This window comes from Montipora capricornis, chromosome 7 (assembly GCF_036669925.1).
Source record: "Montipora capricornis isolate CH-2021 chromosome 7, ASM3666992v2, whole genome shotgun sequence".
Taxonomy (NCBI): Eukaryota; Metazoa; Cnidaria; class Anthozoa; order Scleractinia; family Acroporidae; genus Montipora; species Montipora capricornis.
In genome coordinates this window covers 18,164,484-18,175,468 of record NC_090889.1, presented here as the reverse complement: position 1 = coordinate 18,175,468, position 10,985 = coordinate 18,164,484, and positions in this window count along the sequence as shown.

Here is a 10,985-nt window from a genome sequence, read left to right as displayed (position 1 = left end):
CGTTTGGAGCTAAATTCTCAAAATGGTGGTCAATGAGGTAGATTCCAAACGTGCATCGAAGAGCGTCTCCGATAGTTTTAAGATACCTTGGCTTTATAGCATAGAAGCACTCTTTAAAGGAGAGGATGTATTTGCAAGTCTTCCAACCAGGTACGGCTGTGATCTTCAAAACAGCACAGATCGTTGCCGATGAGCTGTTATTTTCCTCGGTGTGTACATTCTAAAATCTTCCATGGCATGACGCTTTGTAGATTGTACTTGAGAATGGCTAGGCTGGTTGGGATTACATTGACTGGTAAGGAATAGCGGGAGACGTTTTCGAGTGGACAATCTTTTGAATAGTGCTATATTCACCTCGTGAAGAGCGCTTTCGTTTCTTTTGCGCTGACAATTCCTACAAATGATATGCACGTCGAATCGATTTCCACTTTACACTCCATAGATAACAATTCCGCTCGTACTTTAAAAGAAAAACCTCTTAGACAATCAAAAAGATTTTTATTCGTATTTTGTACCGTGCTCAAAGTACACACGAACGAACTCATCGTAAAATCTCTCACGGTGGTTCTCACACTGTTGATGTGGAGAAATAAAAATAAAAGCCAATCAAAACTCGTTGTTTCAATGATGTAATGATCGATGGGTAATAACCAATCAAATCATTTTCCACACATTCCAGGAAAAATCACGTGGTATGGAACACGATTATCAACGGTAAATCACAGACCGTTCCTCTCCAATTTTTTTTTTGAGGGGAGGGGCGGTCTGTACACAGGCTAGTACAACACCCAACCATAAGAGTTAAGTGGTAAAAGGACAAGATAAGTTGAACATTGAGAATTTAAAATTACCCTTTTTGGAGCCACTGCTTTAGCCACAAAATGATACTTGTGCATGGTTCTCACCCACTGACAAATGGAGGTGCAAGCTTTGGAAACCTGAAAGTACACAAAGAAGAAATGTGGGATGAGTTCGGGCTGATTGTTTTTGCTCATTCCCTGAAGCGCGCGCGAATTGTGACGCAATGACATGCCACGATAAAAATGAATCGCGTGCACTGAATGAAAATATATTCTTTTCAACGTCTTGAGAAGCAATAACTTGAATCGATTGAGTTAAGGACGGTGCCTACTAATTCAAATGTAATTTGCCCCGGTTTACGATTATGTAGGAAATGTAGATCATGCAAAAAGAAAATTGGGGGTAACCACGCATTTTTCAAAGATAATTGATGAATAATATTTGTAAAAAGATTTAAAACACAATGCAATGTATGGCGTTCTTTCTCAAATTGAAGATTAATTATCTCTCAAAAATGCAAGGTTACCCGCAATTCTCTTTTTGGATACCAAGAGTACTTACTAAGATCTACTTACCCCGGATGGTTTTAAACCGCGCGAAGATATCTCTGTATTAGTAAGCATCACCGATAGGAAACCTGAGTTTCTCGAGATGCGTAGAACGTATGCGCGATAACAATAGTAGGCACCGTCCTTAAAAAGTGTGTAAAACGCACATTAAAGAAGAATTAAAGTCAATGTTGTTTTTTTACCTTGGCGATTGCAGCTGGCTGAAAGTCTTCATTTTCAATGTAAGGTTGAATTTTCTGAATCACTAGTACTGCGTCCGGAATATTGTCCTACGTTGATAAAAAGCCATAAGGAAGTAGGAACTTCATCTAAAGAAATGTTCCTTAATATCAAAATGGAGGAAAGCAGAATAAGAGAAAATGTTACCTTGTCATACCAGGAGCCCATCATCCGGAGCGTGCAACTTATCTATTTCCGTGCAACGGCGTTTTCACAAGTAAGGTTATTTTTAGATTGAATTTCCCCTAATAAGACTCCCACAGGAGCCCGATGACCAATTACAAGAAATTAAGCTGACGTCATAGGGTCACCGAACCGGAACTGCCTTTGTTTTTTGACCTAATTCTCGGGAACGGCTTGTCTAAAAATAAACCTACTTGTGAAAACGCCGTTTCACAGACGCTGTATGGAAGTTGCACGCTCCAGATGGGCTCCTGGTCATACTTGAAAAGGCCTTCAAGGAACTTTCCAGGATCTTGCAATAGAGCTTTTCCAGGTTCCCAGTAGTCATCGACCTTTGTACCCACCTACAGACAGTGTCCACAAAAAAAGAATTATTGAAACTAAAGACACCAAATTAGTTATCTTTTTACCAAGCAGCTCTTTAAAATCTCTCGTTTCTGGACTTTTTCGTTTAGGATTAGGCTCCATCACATGTTTCCGTTGTAATAGCTGCGCCCTGACCCTTTCATTAACACTCTGGGCGATGCAAAAATGGAAAAAATGCAAAAGTTACTTTTGAATTAACTCAAATCAAAATCATAATATGACTTTGGCCAGTCTGTTACCAAGCATAGTCAATCGAGATCAAAGCGATGGTATATATATTCACGACACACAAATCTTCGAAACGCTGCCTAATCCGCAATTCTTTCTGCTGTGCAAACTTAACTGGAACTCGCCAGCTTTACTGCTAGCTGTCGCTTCGGTGTTTATAAGATAAGTAATAGATAAAATATGAGCGGGAGTCCTTTATGGGCATTTGAAACGGCGAACCGCAGGCGAGCCGTTTTAAAGCCCATAAAGGTCGGACAGAATGGCGGCAGCGAAGGCAATAAATGTGCAATGTCAGAACTTGTTGGAGTGCCCGGTCTCAAATGCGAAGATGTTCAAAATCTGACCGTTTCAATTGAGCACATGTCGCCAAATATGCTATACTTTTGGTTGAGCAAGTTCGTTTGTGAGGTGCCGATCAAAATGGAGAGCGTCATGCGCCCAATTCGCTTTATTTGTTAATTTGTGCGGTTAACTATCATTTGTGTGATACTGGAGGAGAGGATGCATTAAACGTTCTCAACAAGGTTAACAAGAGGCAAGTAAATTGTTACGTAATACTTGTGATTGAAATGTCAAACTTGTGATTGATTAATAAACTTTGTACAAATTTACAGGACTCGCCTTTATTAAAGTTAAGCATACTAATTAGGTGAGCTAGAGATCTTTATAAAAGTTAATCCTATTGATAATTCAACTAATTAAAAATTCATCAACCCCGGCCTTTCCCTGCTATCTATTCAATCCCTCCCCGTGCTTTCAGATAGTTCATCTTTTATCGGGATTTACAAAGCAACGCATGTGAGCTGAATAGTGCATTTCTGGTGGCTGTCATCCTTATGAATTATTTTATGAATTTTACAAGCTGCAATAAACGATACCATCGACGTAAATAGTAAATACTCTCTTACCTTTTCACCGGCCACCTTCTTTGCCTTGACGCCCTTCATGATGCTGACAGCTTCTATGACAAGCTTCACTCCGGGAGGGGGACGTTGAAGAGCTCGAACCTATGACCATAGAAACCAATAGAGCAACTTTATTTCTCTCACTTAACTAGAAACCATCACTAAAATTACAAATTCAGAAACTGAAAATATGATGAAGTTTCAGGTTTTATGATGGAACAGACGCGGCACTCTATTCGGAATTCCAGTTTGTTGATATATTACAACGTTGACTTTGATTTGCTTGTTTGTTTTCCTCTAAAATGCGAGCGAATAAGTGTTTTTTTTTTAATTTGTTTGCCCAACTGGTTTTCGTTGTGCCTCGACAGTGACAAGAAATTTTTGCCCTTATGTTATAAACACGTATTTGCAATGAGTTATCGTAAAATTAGGGGGAAATCTCGGTAGCTTGTGTTTTCAGAAGTTTGTTTAAAGCACCCAAACGTTATTGAAGTGTTGGAGCAGATCGTGTTTGATGTTCGTCCTTTCTTGGTTGCATTGCCGTAGTTTGCCGATTCTTGTACCAAGCCAACCTGGCGTGTTTCAATGAAATACATCAAAATGTGAATGATCTTGTTTTCAGAGATAAAGTGGAGTAAAGTACATCAGTAAAACTCTTCTTTGACCTTGAACTGACAAAGTTTTTTTTATGGCTTCTAATTTTAGCAAGATACTATTCGCTGGCCATTGACAGTTGACTCTGAAATGGCTTTTTTTTTCTTTTCCATTAATTCGCATGCTGAGGGTGTGCTTGTTTTCCGTTAAAACTCATTCGGTTGAAGAAAAAATTATTGCGAAACTGGTGAATTACAAAGTAAATGTCACTGGAAAAACCGATGTCGCACTCATCGCTTCCTGATTCATGCGATATCGGTTTTTCACTAGTTAGGCAATGAATTTTTCTACTAAAGAAAGCAAAGGAAATGATTTAATTATTAAAACAGCAACCGGAAACATCAAAACACGGACAATTCGAAACTTTCTATTTTCACAAACCCTACAGGCAGTAAGAATACATAACCAGGGAGCTCCGCTTTTAGGCTTGGCTAAATCTATATATTAGATTTCATTGCTCATAGTGATTAGGATATTGCCGTTTGGGAGCCCATTGCTTACGTACTGCGGGACGAAAGAGGTAATGCTGGTAATGCTACTATACAGGGTAAGTCCATTGATAATGTTAAGATCAATTCGTTAGGTCAAGGCTTAGTGATGGCTTCCCTCAATATAAATATTCTGTTAGCCAACATTGAAGAGCTGCGTGTTTTCGTGTCCAATTCTAAAATTGATCTACTTTCCATTAACGAAACGAAATTGGACCTCACTATTGACGACAGCGAGGTATACTTACCGGGTTATGAACTGATAGGGAAAGATCGTGTTAAAAATGGGCGTAACGGAGGTGGGGTCTGTTTCTATGAGCGATGTAATCTAAATTAATTATATAATCCGTGGCGACTTGAATTCTGAAAATCTCGAATTGTTGGTTTGGAAATCACTAGGCTCCGGTCCAAACCATTCTTAGTTAGCACTTGGTATAGACCTCCCGATTCTCCGGCGAGTGTTTTCAATGACTTTGAAAAGGTAGTGATGAAAATAGACGCGGAAAATTCTGATTTTTTTTCTCCTGGGAGATATTAACGTGGATCTTACGCCAGGCATAACATCAGCCAACGCTATTAAACTTCAACACATCTTCGATATTTATGGACTTAACCAGCTAGTCACTGAACCAACAAGGGTTACTAGTATGAACTCCTGCACCCTTATTGACCATTGTATTACGAACTCACCCGATAAAATTGCCACGTATGGTGCAGTTCACCTTGCAATTAGCGACCATGCTCTAATTTATATGACATATAAGTCCAAGTCCGAGCGTTCAGGAGCTAGAATAATAAAAACCCTCACATGAAAAATTTCCGTAAGTCTAGCTACCTAAAGGATCTACAACAAAAGGCGTGGTCTGATATTGAAACTCTTAACAACCCAAATGATATGTGGTCCATGTGGAAAGATATGCTAATGTAATCTATAGACAAACATGCCCCACTTAATTCTAAACGGGTTGGCAATAAAAAGGCCTTATAGATAACTGACCATCTACGCCGTGAAATGCACAAGACAGATTTAAAAAAGAAAGCCATGTTGGACCGTAAACAGTCAACATGGGATCAATACAAACGAGCCCGGAACCAGACAAATAACGAAATTAAGAAAGCCAAACGTAAATACTTCATTGATAATCTAGAGCTCAGCAAGTCAAATCCCCAAAAAACTTGGTATTTAATCAATGAACTGTCTACGAGACGATCAAACAAGGCTGGGAGTATTTCGGAAATTAAAATTGCCGAGCAAATTACAACTGAACCCCTTGAAATAGCTGAAGAACTAAATCTGCACTTTTCAACCATTGGTGAAAGGCTGATTTCAGAAATTCCAGCATTTGATATAGAGCCTAAAACATATCTCATGCCAACTGAATCCTCGTTCTCATTGAAACCACCATAGCTGAATGTAGTTTATAAGCTGCTGTCCAAACTAAATGAGAGGAAGTCGGCCGGAATAGGTAATATTCCAAATAAACTATTAAAAAAGGCTGCCAGCATAGTTTCACCATCTATTAATCTTTGCTAAATTGATCGAGACTGATATCTTTCAAGATAAGTGGAAATTGGCGAGAGTGACTCCGATTTTCAAAAAGGGCAAAAGGGATGACCCCAACAATTATCGACCAATATCCGTCATACCGACCGTTGCCAAAATATTTGAAAAATGTGTTTGTGATCAATTTAGTGAGTATCTTAACGCTAACAACCTGTCAATCTGGATTTCGATCGTTACACAGAACCCTTACAGCCCTGGTTGATGCTGCAAACAGCTGATCGGTTAATATTGACAGTGGCCTTGTCATCGGTGTAGTTTTCATCGATCTTAAAAAGGCCTTCGACACCAATGATCACAATATTTTCTTACGGAAGCTCCGTATATATGGTGTTGATACAATCAGTATTAAGTGGTTTGAGTCTTATCTTTTCCGCCGAAGTCAGAGATGTAGTCTCCCTGGCCAGTTGTCTAATGTTGCACCGGTTTCTTGTGGCATCCCACAGGGTAGCAACCTAGGACCACTCTTATTGCGGCCCTAGTTTACATTAACGATCTGCCAAATTGCCTTCGGTTGACTTTCCCATGATGTTTGATGATGATACTAACATAACCTTTGCTGCCAGGACATTGACTGATCTTGAAAACGGTTTAAATTCAGAGTTAAGAAGTCTTAATATACGACTCATATCCAACAGACTGCGCTTGAATATTGCGAAGACCGAATTTATGGTTAATGGGTCAAACCAACGTTTAAATTCATTCTCTGACATTGAGATAAACGTTGAGATTGATGCTAAATTAATCACAAAAGTTTAAGAAGCTAAATCACTAGTCGTGATAATTGACGAACACCTCTCATGGTCTAATCATATAGATGATCTTAGCAAGAAGATATCTTCAGCTTTTGGCGCCCTCAGTTAAACGAATAAGACAATACATCTCAAAGCGCACTGCCCCTCAAATCTATCAAGCGTTGATCTTACCCCACTTTGATTATTGTAGCTCCGTTTGGGGCGATTGCAACTTAACCTTAAGTGATAAACTTCAAAAGCTTCAAAATAAGGTTGCCAGGGCGATTATTAGGTCCAAGCACCACTTTCCTTTTAAATCTGTTAAATTGGGATGATCTAACTATTCGCCGACAAAAGCTTAAAGCTATATTAATGTTTAAAACAATCCATGGACTCACCCCAGCGTACCTCCAGAATTCATTCAGTACCCGCAGAACGCAATACAACTTAAGAAACGTAGAGCCTAAACTTGAGTTGCCTTTGCCGCGCACAAATTTTGGCAAGCGTGCTTTTTGTTATAGCGGAGCACTTTTATGGAATAGTTTTCCCATCAGCTTGCGAAAATCAGACTCCTTAGAATACTTTAAAAGGGAAATTGACCAACTATATAGTAGGTGCCCGTCGGGCTCCCACACGGCAATCTTGTAAAACAGCCGTGTACATTGTAGTTGTAATATATACTGAAGGTAGGTAAGTAAGTGGGTAGGTAAGTAAGTAGTTAGGTAAGTAAGTAAGTAGGTAGGTAAGTAGGTAGGTAAATAAGTAGGTAAGTAGGTAAGTAAGTAAGTGAGTGAGTGAGTGAGTGAGTGAGTGAGTGAGTGAGTAATTGAGTAAACAGTAAACAGTAAACAGTAAACAGTATATCTTTATTGCGCCTTACTCTCCAAAGGGAGGTATCGGTCACGTTACAATAAACGTGATGATATCTACTAGAATAACTAATTAACTAAAAAGATCATACAATTACTTGTAATACAATTGGTATAAAATTATTATTTTAATTATTTTGCATTTAGGAAGTCTTTTCTCTTCTGAAACATTAAATATGTGTATTTACCTACTATCTTTGAAGTGCTTTCGTTTTCTAGGGTAAGTAAATACCGTATTTTATCCTCATCATTAAGGCTTTTGAAAACAACATCGTTTGTTGAAAGGAGAGAATGGAGCTCATTTCTAATGTTATCGTACCCTGGGCAATACATCAAGAAGTGCCGCTCATCTTCTATATAGCCTCTATTGCAGACTAGACACGTTCTTCCATCTACTGGGATTGGTGCACCTCTATTTCCGTATTTCCCAGTCTGTATTCGCAAGCTATGAACCCCCAGACGCAATTTTGTCATACTTATTCTATGTGCTGGGTTTCTGATAGTTTTGAGATGGTCTTCCAATTGGTAGTCGAATTTGACTTCTTTGTGTGTAAATTTCTCTCTAGAGCCTTCGGAAGTGTTGTTGCGAGTAAGTAAGTAAGTAAGTAAGTAGGTAAGTAGATAGAGAAGTAAGTAGGTAGGTAAGTAGGTAGGTAGGAAGGTAAGTAAGTAGGGAAGTAAGTAGGTAAGTAAGTAAGTAAGTAAGTAGGTAAGTAGGTAAGTAGGTAAATAAGTAGGTAAGTAGGTAAGTAAGTAGGTAGGTAGGTAAGTAGGTAGGTAGGTAGTTAGGTAAGTAACTAGGTAGGTAGGTAAGTAAGTAAGTAGGTAAGTAAGTAGGTAAGTAAGTGAGTAGGTAGGTAAGTAAGTACATAGGTAACTAAGTAAGTAGGTATCTAAGTAGGTAAGTAAGTAAGTAAGTAAGTAAGTAGGTAAGTAGATAGAGAAGTAAGTAGGTAGGTAAGTAGGTAGGTAGGAAGGTAAGTAAGTAGGGAAGTAAGTAGGTAAGAAAGTAAGTAAGTAGGTAAGTAGGTAAGTAGGTTAATAAGTAGGTAAGTAGGTAAGTAAGTAGGTAGGTAGGTAAGTAGGTAGGTAGGTAGTTAGGTAAGTAACTAGGTAGGTAAGTAAGTAAGTAAGTAGGTAAGTAAGTAGGTAAGTAAGTGAGTAGGTAGGTAAGTAAGTACATAGGTAAGTAAGTAAGTAGGTATCTAAGTAGGTAAGTAAGTAAGTAAGTAAGTAAGTAAGTAAGTAGGTAAGTAGATAGAGAAGTAAGTAGGTAGGTAAGTAGGTAGGTAGGAAGGTGAGTAAGTAGGGAAGTAAGTAGGTAAGAAAGTAAGTAAGTAGGTAAGTAGGTAAGTAGGTTAATAAGTAGGTAAGTAGGTAAGTAAGTAGGTAGGTAGGTAAGTAGGTAGGTAGGTAGGTAGTTAAGTAAGTAAGTAGGTAGGTAGGTAAGTAAGTAAGTAGGTAAGTAAGTAGGTAAGTAAGTGAGTAGGTAAGTAAGTAAGTAGGTAAGTAAGTAAGTAAGTAGGTAAGTAAGTAAGTAGGTAAGTAAGTAGGTAAGTAAGTAAGTAGGTAGGTAAGTAAGTAAGTAAGTAAGTAAGTAGGTAAGTAGGTAGGTAAGTAAGTACATAGGTAAGTAGGTAGGTAGGTAGGTAGGTAGGTAAGTAAGTAGGTAAGTAGGTAAATAAGTAGGTAAGTAGGTAAGTAAGTAGGTAAGTAGGTGAGTTAGTAGGTAGATAGGTAAGTAGGTAGGTAGGTAGTTAGGTAAGTAAGTAGGTAGGTAGGTAAGTAAGTAAGTAGGTAAGTAGATAGAGAAGTAAGTAGGTAGGTAAGTAGGTAGGTAGGAAGGTAAGTAAGTAGGGAAGTAAGTAGGTAAGTAAGTAAGTAAGTAAGTAAGTAAGTAAGTAGGTAAGTAGGTAAGTAGGTAAATAAGTAGGTAAGTAGGTAAGTAAGTAGGTAGGTAGGTAAGTAGGTAGGTAGGTAGTTAAGTAAGTAACTAGGTAGGTAGGTAAGTAAGTAAGTAGGTAAGTAAGTAGGTAAGTAAGTGAGTAGGTAGGTAAGTAAGTACATAGGTAAGTAAGTAAGTAGGTATCTAAGTAGGTAAGTAAGTAAGTAAGTAGGTAAGTAGGTAAGTAGATAGAGAAGTAAGTAGGTAGGTAAGTAGGTAGGTAGGAAGGTAAGTAAGTAGGGAAGTAAGTAGGTAAGTAAGTAAGTAAGTAGGTAAGTAGGTAAGTAGGTAAGTAAGTAGGTAGGTAGGTAAGTAGGTAGGTAGGTAGTTAAGTAAGTAAGTTGGTAGGTAGGTAAGTAAGTAAGTAGGTAAGTAGATAGAGAAGTAAGTAGGTAGGTAAGTAGGTAGGTAGGAAGGTAAGTAAGTAGGGAAGTAAGTAGGTAAGTAAGTAAGTAAGTAAGTAAGTAAGTAAGTAGGTAAGTAGGTAAGTAGGTAAATAAGTAGGTAAGTAGGTAAGTAAGTAGGTAGGTAGGTAAGTAGGTAGGTAGGTAGTTAAGTAAGTAACTAGGTAGGTAGGTAAGTAAGTAAGTAGGTAAGTAAGTAGGTAAGTAAGTGAGTAGGTAGGTAAGTAAGTACATAGGTAAGTAAGTAAGTAGGTATCTAAGTAGGTAAGTAAGTAAGTAAGTAGGTAAGTAGGTAAGTAGATAGAGAAGTAAGTAGGTAGGTAAGTAGGTAGGTAGGAAGGTAAGTAAGTAGGGAAGTAAGTAGGTAAGTAAGTAAGTAAGTAGGTAATTAGGTAAGTAGGTAAGTAAGTAGGTAGGTAGGTAAGTAGGTAGGTAGGTAGTTAAGTAAGTAAGTTGGTAGGTAGGTAAGTAAGTAAGTAGGTAAGTAAGTAGGTAAGTAAGTGAGTAGGTAAGTAAGTAAGTAGGTAAGTAAGTAAGTAAGTAGGTAAGTAAGTAAGTAGGTAAGTAAGTAGGTAAGTAAGTAAGTAGGTAGGTAACTAAGTAAGTAAGTAAGTAGGTAAGTAGGTAAGTAGGTAGGTAAGTAAGTAGATAGGTAAGTAGGTAGGTAGGTAGGTAAGTAAGTAGGTAAGTAGGTAAATAAGTAGGTAAGTAGGTAAGTAAGTAGGTAGTTAGGTAAGTAAGTAGGTAGGTAGGTAAGTAGGTAGGTAGGTAGTTAAGTAAGTAAGTTGGTAGGTAGGTAAGTAAGTAAGTAGGTAAGTAAGTAGGTAAGTAAGTGAGTAGGTAAGTAAGTAGGTAAGTAAGTAGGTAAGTAAGTAGGTAAGTAAGTAGGTAAGTAAGTAAGTAGGTAAGTAAGTAAGTAAGTAGGTAGGTAGGTAGGTAGGTAAGTAATTAGGTAAGTAGGTAAGTAAGTAGGTAAGTAGGTAAGTAAGTAGGTAGGTAGGTAAGTAGGTTGGTAGGTAAGTAGGTTGGTAGGTAGGAAGGTAAGTAGGTAAGTAAGTA